Below are 12,329 nucleotides of genomic sequence, written 5' to 3'. Positions count from 1 at the left end.
GTAATAGAAATATTCTAAAATTAGATTACAGCTACTGTGCATAATTCTATAAATATACCCCAGACCACTGTACTGTCCTGGTAAAATGAATGAATTCCATGGTATGTAAGTTATACTTCAATAAAACTACTTAAAAAATAACAAAAGCAAGAAAACATCAGGACTCAGTAGTTATCTGCCTTCAGATAAGCTTTTCCCAGCCTCGCCCTCCTCCAATAATATACGGCCAACAGGATGGAGCAAAAAGTGTTCATGCAGACTAACTTATTTAGGAAAAGACTAGATGGACATGGCCTGTGGTCTGGTAGCCTTTTTATTTGCCGTAAGGCACTGTTAGGTTTGGCAAGGCGAGGGAAAGGGGGAAAAGAAGAAGAGGGAAGGTTAGACAGAAGAAGAAATAAAAGCTATTCTATGTTGTTAGAGAACTGCCTGAGGACGCTGCTGGCCGGCAGGAAGGCAGAGCTGCGGGAAAGGGTTAACCCCCGGGCGCAGACATCTGGCAGGAGGGGCGTTGGCAGAACCCGCCCGCCCGCCCGTACCAGTCTGTACAGGGGAGCTGTCCTGCCTGCTGATTTATCAACCCTCATGTCACGGGGATGGGATGTTGAAATTGCGGCTAGAATGTGAACTACGAAAAACATGAAGATTATGATTTAGCGTCTGGGGAAGATCAGCGTTGGCCTGGAGAACAGCTTGTAAACGGGAGGCATCCTTGGCCATCGCCTGCGGTCGTCAGGGCCCAGGGAACGCAGGCTCGGGACTGGGGCGGCCGGGCTGCTGGCAGCGGCAAAGCAGACGGGGCGAGGATGGAATGAATAAGGGCAAAACCACTTCTGTGCCGCTGTGCAGGTAGCGTCTGCGCGCGCAAGGAGGACCAAAGCACGTTTTAATTAAACAGAGGCCTGATGTTGAAGGATAAATAAAGCGATGTGGGGTGTAAACAGCTTAAATCGGTGATTCCAATGACACCTGCGGGTGTCTAGACATGAGGTGCACCCTGCTAATTTGTAGTCTCGCGGGAGACACACAGAGGAGGGTTGCATCCCCCAATTCTGCTCATTAAAAGAAATAATAGCTTGAATGTTAACGGGGGTGTGGACGGAGGGGACTAGGTGAGGCCCCCGCTTTAACGGTTGTTCGCAGAGGAAAAGGGGAGTTAGCTAAAGAAACGCAGCGCTACGTCATGTCCATCTGGTGTCAACATATGAGCCTCGCTCCTTTGCGTGGTTTCTTTCTTCCTGACTAGAGGGGACAGACGCTGTCGGGGTTGCCTGCGGTTCCGCGTGTCGGCGTGGCCCCATTTACAGGGAGGAATGCCGCTTCCACATTGTTAGTTGGTTATAGAAATGAGCACTGACAGCCGTCCCCTCAAGGCGGATGCTTCGTCCTAATCCCTTCCTGTCGTGCCGAGTGTGTCCACAACGGGGGCTTCAAGGGCTGGCCTCCCGCCACGGCCGTGCGGCACGGAACGCCGCGTCGGGCCGTTCGGCTCCTGCATCTTGAGTCTTCATGCCGTTGCTCGCTCAGGTATCCACTCACCCAAGAAAGCGCAGCCCCGGGCACCATACGCAGAGCAGGCAAGCTGCACCCCACCTTCACCGGGTGCCCAGCCTGCCCGTGGGAAGGACACGGAAGACTGTGTGCTGGGCCGGGGGTGGAATGAATCCATTCTGCAATAATAGATGAGACAAAGAAATCGTTAGTAAGGAGTTCTTTTTCTGTCCATCAATATCGGGCCACGGGACTTGGCCCGGAAATCAGTATTCTGGTCACTGAGGATGGTGATTCTTTAGAATGAATTTTTTTAAATTACACAAGAATTTTTGCTGGGAATCCCCTGAAAATAGAGGGCTCACTCCCCTGTCTTCCTAGACCTCACTTGGTCGTGCTGACCCTCAATCCCAGTCACTGGGGCACAGGGAGCCGGGAGCCTGGGAGGTCTTTGCTTCTTTGTTATTTATGTTTTATCCCAGTTTTCCTCTCCTGGCTGTGCGACCAGGGGCAGAGGCCCGCCAGCCTCCCGAACTGTGCTGCGTCCCTGTCTCTATGTTGTGCCATCAGTAACGTCCCAGGTGTGGCCGTGCGTCCCCGTGGGAAATGCCCCTAGGATGTGACAATTTGGGACCCTTGTCAGGCTCAAGACTGTGCTTGCCGGGACTGTAGCTGCAGGCCCCACACAGCTGGGAGGTGGGGGCCTCTGCAAAGCTCTCGGGAGCATGAGCCGGGGAGCAGGCCGGCCTCTGGGAGCGCGCTGGGGTGTGCAAAGGGGCGCCCCCTTTCCCTTTTTCTTACTTTTTTTTTTTCGCTTGTTTTTGTTCCTAGTCATCATCTGGAAGACTGAGCTTTGCCTTAAGTCGTCCTCTAGCTGAATGGAGTTAACTGTCCTTTTACGTGTCTGCCAGTCGTGCTACGGTTTCTGGTGAAATGTCCCCAAATTGCCAGAACAATGGCACCAGACACACGGTACTCTTGCCGGCCTCCATTTCATTTCTAAAACTGGTGTCAAGGAATTCAGGACCCATTTGCTAAGGAGGTGGGTGCTCTGTTCCAGGCCCCGAGTGGTCGCTGGCCACGCAGGGACACGCAGCCTGGCCCTGCCAGCGTCGGGCTCACCCCTCACTGGGAGAAGGTCGCAACGGGGCCCGCCCAGCCCGCTCACCTCGTTACACTTGCTCGTGACTTCGCGAGTTTTTTCCTAGACGAAGAACTAAAAACGCAGATGAAATCCCACTTGTTCTGTGGAAAAAAAAAAAAAAAAGGAAAGGATCAGTAATGCCCCTATTCTACCCTCTCCAGGTATGTTACCATCAAAGTGTTGCTACTGTTCTCCACCATAGATGTTATCTGTGCTTGTTGTGGAAAATTCAGAAAAGTAGAAGAAAACCAATCAGCATTAGAGGCCGCTCTAATGGCGGCCTGTTTCTCTCTAATGTGGGGTCAACGAGGACTTTCAGAGACCCCGTGCCGGCACGGTGCTGGGTGCTGGGAACAGGACAAGGAATGGCGCTGTCGCCCCTCACAGGGAGAGAGACCCCCGTGTTGACGTGCCGACCAGGATGTACACGTGGGACTCACTTGACCTGGGGACACTTCCTCAGGCTGTGGGTTTCGGACAGGGTTTTAGAGGAAGAGGTATTTAAACAGAGACCTGCGGAATCGAGGGGAGCTGTCCGGGCGAGGGGCGCAGTGGCAGTGGGGGAGGCGTGAGCGTCGGTGGAAGGTGGCTGCCAGGTGGGAGGCAGGGGCCTCCGGGGGCAGGGAAGCCAGGCCTGGCCAGGCAGGGCACTGACCAGCCCCCTGCTATTCTTCCGCAGCTACAGTACTGGGTTCTGACTTTTTGGTGTTTGTTTTGAACTTAACACTATGGCATCACCACATTTCACATTATGACGAACCATTTTAACGGAGATATAATACTTCCCCCATGGATGAGGCATGTTTTACTTAATTAAAAGAGAGCGTGCGAGAGAGAGCGAGCTTGTTTTTCTACTCCACTCCCCGCATGATTCCCCAAGGCCTCCAGATAACGGCAGGTTGGACAATTCAGGGATGGATGAACGCATTCATGTTCTTTCACCCTGAATCAGAACCCGACCGCTCACCAGCACCCACCACCCACGTCAGGAGTTGAACCAACATAGCTCTACTCCCTCCTCTAAGCAGCGCACTCCCGCACCCAGTGAAAGATAAACGCACCAAGCCGACCAGTTTCCAGGTAGCACCAGGTCCCCACGTCCTTCCTCCGCTGGGCTCTGGGCATCCCCACCTTCCCTCCCCTCCTCTGTAGAAATCTACGATCAAAACCAATGGCCAGTATAGCCACCTTTTAGTAAAGGAAAAGCTTTAGAAGAAGAAAATAAACTCAGAAGTAATGTATGAAGAAACTCACTCCTTCATCGCTCTTAACATCAAAGAAGCAATAAGCACTCACGCACTCATTCATTCATTCATTCATGCATTCATTCATTCATTCACTCATTCGTGCATTCATTCATTCACCGTTCAACGAGTACTTTGTTGGTAGGCCCCTGTGAGTTTAGAGGCTGAAACCTATGTGGCCCCCTGCCTTGCAGACCTTACAGCTGAGGGGGGGTGACATTCAGCAGATAAACGTCACTAAGCATTTTATGACCGAGGGTTGATCAGTGCTGCAAAAGAAAGCATGCCTGGTGGAGAAGAAGGAGCGAGGCCAGTTGAAGGAACCGGCAGGGGGCACTGTGGCCAGAGCCCTGTGAGAGCCCGGGGCATGTCTGCAATGAACAGGAGTTTCTCCTTGTTTCCTTCCCCCGAACACGACCACGGCACTTCGTGGGAGAGAGTGCTGCTGCCCGTTCGAAAGCCATGGGAGCGTCCTCCCTGGGAGGCCCTGGCCTGGGCGTGGGGATACAAGTCACGTCACCTTCAATTCATTCAGCTTCTGATTTCCTTTGGCCCGGAGGCCCGAGGTCCGTGGCCCGGTGGGGGAGGCAGCCCTCAGGACACCCGAAAGGCTAACAGCACACACGAGTGACGACGATCTGCTTATGGACGTGCCCGTCACATGCAGCTCGTTGGTTTTCCTTCTGTGGATGGTTCCTCAAAAGTACCTCAAGGTGGAACGTTCTCAGGGGCACAGACGCTAATGTTAATGCGGCATCCAGCCCCGCCGGCTCTCCTCCGAGAAGCCAGGCTGCCTGCAGGCTGTGGCATTGGCTGGTCCGGCCCCACCGGAGCAGCTGGAACTCCTTTGGTCACCAGGGATAGAAACCCCAACTCAAGTTGTCTTAACACTGCACGCGGGCGTTTTGCACTGATGCATTATGGTGGGAGCAGGAGATTTTCCAAAATATGAGCACAAATTTTGTGGTTACGTAAAATCACTATCAATTGAAGACTACTTTGAACTTTCTTTATGAAACTTTGATGTTCTTACCTTCGAATGTATTCTTCATCATTATTACGGATGATAAAGGCACTCTATGCACAGTTGGTGAAAAAGGCAATTTCCCGTGTCCCTCATACAACGTGTTTAAGCAGACAGGGAACGTATTGGCTCATGTTGCGGGACAGCCCTGGAGCAGGAGAGTCGCAAACACACGTTAGCGCACGGCACGAACAGGGTTGTTAGTACTCAGCACAGCTCTGCTTTTCCTGTGTTTTGATTTTGTGGTCAGACAGTATTTCCCCCTGGGGGGCAGCTCAGCTGTAAATCCCACAGTGTAAAGGGAGTGAAGACCACCAGTGCCCACCCCGGGAGCTGGGAGGGTCAGGAAACCTGCTCACAGTAGGAAGGCTGAGGTCCTGGCCGCGTAGCTCAATCGGTTAGAGCGTCGTCCCCCTACGCCAATGTTGCAGGTTCGATCCCTGGTCAGGGCACCTACAAGAAGCAACCAGTGAATGCAACATTGAGTGGAACAACAAACTGATGGTCTCTCTATCTCTTTCTAAATCAATAAATACAAAAAAAAAATTTTTTTAAGTATAAAGGCTGAGAATGTAGGAGGCCTGGGCCCCACAGACAAAGCAAGGTACTACTGGAGGGAATCTTTCATAAAAGAAAGCTAGAGAGACCTAAGACAGACCCACGCGTGCGAGCTGATAGAAGAGGAACTCACGGAATGGAAGGGCTGAGGGAGCAAGCCTGGGAGCTGCCCGGTTTGGCCCTCTTTCTGTCGGCAGGATCAAATCCAGATCCTCCGGGGCGAGTGAAAATGTGTAACTGTTTCCGAGGAAAGACTCAGACCCGGAGCCCGGGCAGCTAACAGTTCTAGACCTCAACCTCGGCCCCCGTTCGCGCCCTCACAGATGGAGGAGTGGGCTCCGCTTCCGTGTTCCCGGGTATAGAGTCTGCTCCTTACCGCCTCGGAGGCTTCCAGGTCCACCCGAACATCTTAGATCCACATCATTTTGTCATTACTCATCCGGCTTCCTTCCTATTTTTTCCTTTCATCTTCATTCAGGTTTTGTGTCTTGAAAAGCATTCCTGAATTTTATAGAGAAGAAAGCGGATGCCACGTCAAATGTATGTTTTCCAGCAAAGGCTTCTCAGGAATGCCATCGTGCCCTTCTGCCTTCTGCAAGGTCCCCAGCCTCTCCGAGCCTCCCTCCCTCTATCTGTGAAATGGGGAGATGACCATAATGTCGTTAAAGGTCCTGGAGTGATCTGTGAGGGTTACCACACTCAGAACTTTGGTGATTGTGTAACAAGTGTTCGCTACTGTTGCTGTTACACCATCATCATCATCGTTTTGCAGTCTTTTCGTGGACTCTGCTCTTTGGGTATTTCTCAGCCGTGAACAACAAGCATTTTCTTCAGGCCTGGCTCCCTCCTCTCTGCAGAACAAAAATCAAAACTGGGCGTGCAATGCTTTTGGAATCCTCCCTCCTGCCCCACCTGGCCTTCCCGTTGCTGCATCTCATTTGAGTTTCTATTTGATTTTAAAACAGAGGACGGTTCAGTGGCCCAGTCAGCCAAGTATATGGATGTGTCTGTTACTAGAGTCTCCTCCTGCCCTCACCGGGAGCCTCTCCATGGACCCCCCAGGACGCGGGCCTCAGGCGACAGCTCCTGCGACACCGCTGTGCCCTCAGGGTTCTGGGGCAGGATGAACCTGCCTTTGCACCAGACCCTCTACCACAGCAGCCCTCACACTGCTTCCAGTTTTCTGACATTTGCTTGGCACCCTACCTGGCTTCTCACCTGAATGCAGACCTCCCCCATTTTTACAGCTCTCCCATCATTTCACTTATAGTTGGGAAGAAGGGCCATGCCGCCCCGACAGCTGAGTGTACTGTGTTTTTGTTCGGCTCGTCCAACCTGGACACTGTCATATGTCCACTGTTCCAATTTGCATCCCCTTCTTCCTGTTTGCAGTGGTAAGAGAGGGCAAACTGTTTCGCTTATTGGAGACTCTGTAAAATCCTGCTTCTGGTGACACCCAGGGCCATGGGGAAGCAGCCTGGGCAGAGTCCCCCAGGAGCGGAGCGCAGGGAATGAGACGCACGTGGTTTCCGGTCAGCGACGCCCGGTCCGAGCAGGTGGGGGCTGCCGAGGCGGGCCGCCGTCAAGGGCTCTGACTTGCTGCCCCCGGGCCAACGCCAGGTTTAGCCGCACCACTTACGATGCGCAGACAAGAAAGGAAACTCATGAGCCGAGACAATGTCAGGCGTGCGGCCACTGCCAAGGAGGGGAGCCAGCATCTCCTCGGCCTCCGCTCATTCACCGGGGTGGAGCCCGGCCAGGCGAACCAACCTGACCACCTCTGTGCACAAGCCCACGGCTGTGGCTTCGGGGAGCAAGTCTCGGCAGGGCTCCTTCTGGTTCCTCCTCCGTCTGAGTGAGGGTGCCCTTTGTCACCAAGCCAGGTTTGCAGGCAAAGCTCCTGTCCTGTGCAGACACACAACTCACAGCTTCCTTGGGAGGGTGCGGGGGGGGGGCGGATGGGGCTCTCTCCAAACCATCCCATCTTCTTTTCCCTGCGATGCATTGCATGTGCTCTTGGAGGTCAAGAGGCTTGCAGGAGAAGGTCCTAGGGGCCACAGGACCGGGACTGAGCCACGCAGCATCATCCAGGGCTCGAGAACAGAGAACACCTCTTGGCTTAGGATCGATGCTGATTAGGATTGCCGACCATACCTTGCCCGCTTTTGGGCTGGCCTGACATTCATACGGCACTGGGCATCATCACGCGGCTCAACCCCAACGTGGAGGCCTGGGTTCCCTTTGTTATGGCAGGAAACCTGGAGTCTCCTTAAGTTCAGGGACCGTCCCTCACCTGCCACTAGGTGTGAGTTACCTTGTGGAAGACAGTCTCCACCCTCAGGGAGATTTTAGGGACTCGGAGCTCCTTTCAGTTACTCACACCTTTTCCTTTTTCACTTCCAGGCTGGGACCCTCTCTCTCAACCCCCGTCGCTGGGAATGCTGCGCACAGTTGTGCGGGTGGCGGCTGCGTGACTCTAGCTGTGTGTTATGTCCATACGAATGCTGCCTTCGGAAACGTGCCGTACACACCGGGACGACTGCACAGCGTGGCTGTGACTCCCGTCCTTACCCCCTGTCTCCTATCTGGGCACAGCTCCCAGTCATCTTAGTTTTCCGCTTTCCTTCTTTCTTTCTGTCCTTCCCCTTTGCCTCCTTCGCTCCCTGCCTTTCTGCCTGTCTCTCATATTTATTGAGTGTCTGCCCCACAGCAGGACCTGTGCTGGGAGCTGGGCATTACAACTGTAAAACAGATAGGGTCCCTACTCTTGCAGAGCTGATGTTGTTAATGGAGCTCCACATTCATAAATGTGAAGCATTTATATTGTTCTTCCTCCAGGAAGCCTTCCTGGATTGTGTCCAATGCCTATTGAGTGACTCTAACGAACGGCTCTGACTTGGGGACCTTTGGCTCTAGGACACAGGGCCTCAGGTCTAGAGGAAATCTGAGGAGGGCAGGAGAAGACCAACCTGAAGCCCAGAGCTGGAGCTTCATCTCTGCCAGCTTCCTGTCCTTGGGAGCACTCGGGAAGCTCATTAGTGAAGCAGCGATTAACAGGAGGCCCAGAGCACGGCTTCCCCCTGCCAGGGAGGCCACAAAGTTCCAGAACGTCCCGGGGAGGAATGGAGCACTGGCCTGGCCTGCCTCCCGGGACTGCAAAACACTCCCTAATGAGTCCTCTCCGGGGGAGGGTGGAGTCACCTGCATGGAGGCCGCGAAGCCTCAGGTGTTCTCCGCAGCCTTAAAATAGCCGGGCTCCCTCCGCAAACGCCTTCCAACACTGTTTAGGATGGCGAATGCCAGGAAACTAATGAATCTGAGCTTAGCGAATTAATTGTCGATGAAATAATGTGAATAGTGTGTGCTTCCTGTTCATCAGTCTCTACAGAAATTAATTAGCCCCACTTGGCAGCAAGCAGGATCAAATTTTCAACTTAATTTATGAATTTGGCCAAATCGTCTATGGGAAGCCTGGCCCGGAGAACCTTCTTGTCCAGACAGGCCTCGCCTTTATGGAAGCTGCGACTGTTTTAAGAGAGTCCCAGCCGGAGCAGAGGGAAGGTGGGGGGCACGGGCTGTCCCGCGCAGCTCCCCGCAGACGCCCGCTGCCCCCGCCTTCCTGCCACTGCGGCCCTCCCTGGTGGCCCCTCACCCGAGGAAGGCCTGCGGGCTGAGTTGAGGGCTGGTGACTCGGAGCTACGGGGCTGGATGTGCGGCCTGACCTTGCATTTGCTTATTCTGTGCTACGGACACGAACTCAGATTGCAGGAGATGTGAAAGAAAAATGGGTCTAATCAGAAGTATATATATTTTTGAGCTATTTTAAAATAAACAGCAGGGGCTGTCTGGGCCTGGGGAGGCCGGTTTGAGGAACTGGGTGGCATGAGGCAGGACTTAGCATCTCAGGCCCCAGAACGGAGCCCACAGAACGGCAGGCTGTGGAGCTCCAGCTTCTGCAGGCAGGCAAGTCAGGCTCTCTGGCTGCCAGCAGTTGGGGACCCACTGTAAACCTGTCAGCGGGCAGCTGGGATGCCGGTCTCCGAAACACTTCTGGGCCACAGTGACTGAACGCACGTCTGTGGGTGTCCATGCTTTAGGTTCCAAGAACACCGGTTTTCTCGTGGAAAAGCCTGTGACTGACTGAGTTAAAACATGAGGGAAGGGGAGAAGGGGGTGCGTTCCAATCGAAATGAGAACTTCCAAGCAGCCTCAGGAGTCAGGAAAGGATCAGAGGCCCCCGGGGTCACTTTTGCTACATAGAATTTTTCAGGATGTCAAGCAAAAACCAAGCAGAACTATTCCAGGCACTGGAGGTACAGCCGGGAACCAGGTAATGAAGGCCACGTTCCCAGGATGCTGACTTCCTATTACAAACCCAGATAGAAGCAGTCCGCATCTGGTTTCTGATTCTGTTAAAGCTTAGACTTGTTAACATTTTATTACGGGCCGCATTACTCAACTCTGGGTTCTACATTAGTTTCCGTTTTCAAACAAAATGCACATGGCCTAGGACTAGTGAGCGATATCACCTTCCTTGCATGCGTCGATATTCAAACTCCTCTCTGTAGAGACACTCCCCAATTTCATCCAAAAAGATTGTGACCTTCTCAAAGGAGCCAGAATCAGCAACTGTTTCAGGACATATTAAGCCAGGGGAGGAAGCCCGTTCGCCCAAGACATTGGCCATTTGTAGGTGTCCTCGGGTCCCCGCGAGGTACAGGGAAGGACCGGCCAGCGCACCCAGGTCTGCCGCTACGGTCAGAAAAAGCGTCTGCAGTGGAGCGCGTGGGAACCCGGGCAGGTGCCTACCCCCTCCCTGTAGGTAGGTGTCTGCAGCTACAAGGAGACCACCCTTCCCTTTAGGCATGAGTGAGGCTCTTACCAGCATTCTCTGTGACCTCAGGCTGCGTCTGCCCTCTGTTTACCTTTGTTCTCAAACTGCCAGGAATGGAGTTCCTCCGCTGCTCCCTCAGGTAGCTTCTAGGGAGAAGGTAGAGCGTATAAACAAGGTGTGGCCGAGCAAACCGATGTACTGAGGAACCAAAGTCTGGCTTTCCTTCAGCCCAGCCCCCTGGCTGAACGAACGAGTCACTGCTCCGTATCAGAGGCCCCCATGACTGAACCCACCTGCTGTCCCCAGAACCGCTGTCCCCCGCTTCTCAGGCCCCGCACACAGGCTAGCCCCCCGCCACAGCCCTGACACTCTTCTCTGAAAGTGACGTCTCCCTCCCCTCTGGCCCCACGCTGCTCTGGAAATGCGGCCATTTGTCCACTATCTCACCGACAAATTTCAAAGCCCTCCAGGAAAACCTGTGCATTCTTATTTGTTTACTTATTTTTTGGTCCCCTGTAGTGTCCCCACTGAAGAGGGACTCAGTATGTGTTCGTTCTGTGCCTCTTTCCCCCTGGGAACATTTGAGGACAAATTACTTTTTATAGAAAACGGTGAGATTGAATGAAAGAGGTCTTAATGTTAAGTCTGCTGGTGCTGACTATCCCATTTTTTCCTTTAACCGGAAACAAATAAGCAGAAGTATTCTCCTTGGTGCCCCGTCTCCCAGAACTGTAACTGAGTAAGGTCTTTTCGTCTTTCCTCTCCCTCATTCTTCCTGATATTTATGTTTTACTCCAGCAAAGAAAATGGAGACCGGGGTTGGCAGTGAGAACAAGGAGACCCAGGTTCAAGTCCCTGCCTCTTCCTAGCTGAGGGATCCTGCCCAAGACACGTAATGCGCTGAGCTCCTGTTTGCTCAGCCGTGAACTAGAGATACTGTCTTGAACCTACAACCTTTAGGCGTATGGGATGCTGCCCCGACCAACTCAGCCCCCGGCCAGGGCAGTAAAACTTCCTTATACCTTAACACTTGGTGCAGACATTTCCAGCTGCATTGTGATGAGACTGTTGACTGAGGGAAAAGATGAATGAATGAATGCACGTTGGCTGAGAGTCATTCACACCCTCTTGAAGATGTGCTGAGTTTAAATATATGGGATCTGGCCGTCTCGGTGAACAGAGACAACTCCCCGTTTCGTTAACTGTTGCTTCGTAATTCTCCATGTTCTAGTTTTATCATCATCACACACAACAGACCCGGCGCAGTCAAGAATCCCTGGACCAAACACATTCAAGCACATTTCAATTCATATCAATTAAAAAGACAACCTTGTAGGCCCTCGCTGGGTAGCGTGGCTGGTTACAGGGTCTTCGCAATATGCCAAGGTTGCAGGTTCGATCCCTGGTCAGGGCACATACAAAACTCAACCAAGGAATGTATAGATAAGTGGAACAACAAATCAATGTCCTTCCGCCTCTCTGTCATCAATACATTTTTTTTAATTTTTGAAAAATAATTATATAAGTATTGACATGGAAGCATACGTGTCTATGCATGCCTACATGTATCGCTCATACGGAGGGAATAAAGCAAATTTCAGAATAACATATATGGTATAAACTCATTCTATTTAAAAATAAATGTTCTCACTACACACAGAGAGAGACATATATTGACATATGCACAGGAAACCGTCTTAAAGATCTGACAGGCACGGCCCTTAGGGAATTGGAAAGGAGAGTCGGGACTTTTGCCTTTTCCTCTATATTCTGAGGCTGTTTTTACAATAAACACAGAGGCACTATTTCTGTAATGTAAATAGTCTGATCTGAGTTCAAACGGAAGCTTTATAAAGGAAAACCTTCCGTTAGAAGCTCGGGGCCATTTAAAGCGCATCTCTCTGCCATCACTTGCACGTAAAAATCTTTTAGGGAATCCCACAGCCGGGACTCTTTGGGGAACGGGGCTGGCTTCTGCAAGCTCCTTTTTGGAATGAGTCTCCTCAGGTTTGGAAAAGGCTGCCATGCCGGGGA

The 12,329-nt window shown here is 52.4% G+C and overlaps 1 long non-coding RNA gene across 1 annotated transcript; it reads right to left on the bottom strand.

The window, feature by feature from the left end:
* Positions 1–2,665: 2,665 nt before the first annotated feature.
* On the bottom strand, positions 2,666–5,972 carry LOC149992149 (uncharacterized). The gene is made up of 4 exons (XR_016508487.1): positions 5,838–5,972; positions 5,263–5,356; positions 4,913–5,051; positions 2,666–2,736 (listed from the first exon to the last, which is right to left on the bottom strand). It is a non-coding gene; the product is annotated as an uncharacterized LOC149992149 (long non-coding RNA).
* Positions 5,973–12,329: the final 6,357 nt, after the last annotated feature.

Source organism: Furipterus horrens, unplaced genomic scaffold (genome assembly GCF_987537825.1).
Source record: "Furipterus horrens unplaced genomic scaffold, mFurHor1.1.pri manual_scaffold_16, whole genome shotgun sequence".
NCBI lineage: Eukaryota > Metazoa > Chordata > Mammalia > Chiroptera > Furipteridae > Furipterus > Furipterus horrens.
Note: the sequence above shows the minus strand (reverse complement) of the source record. Positions and strands in the feature narration are given on the sequence as shown.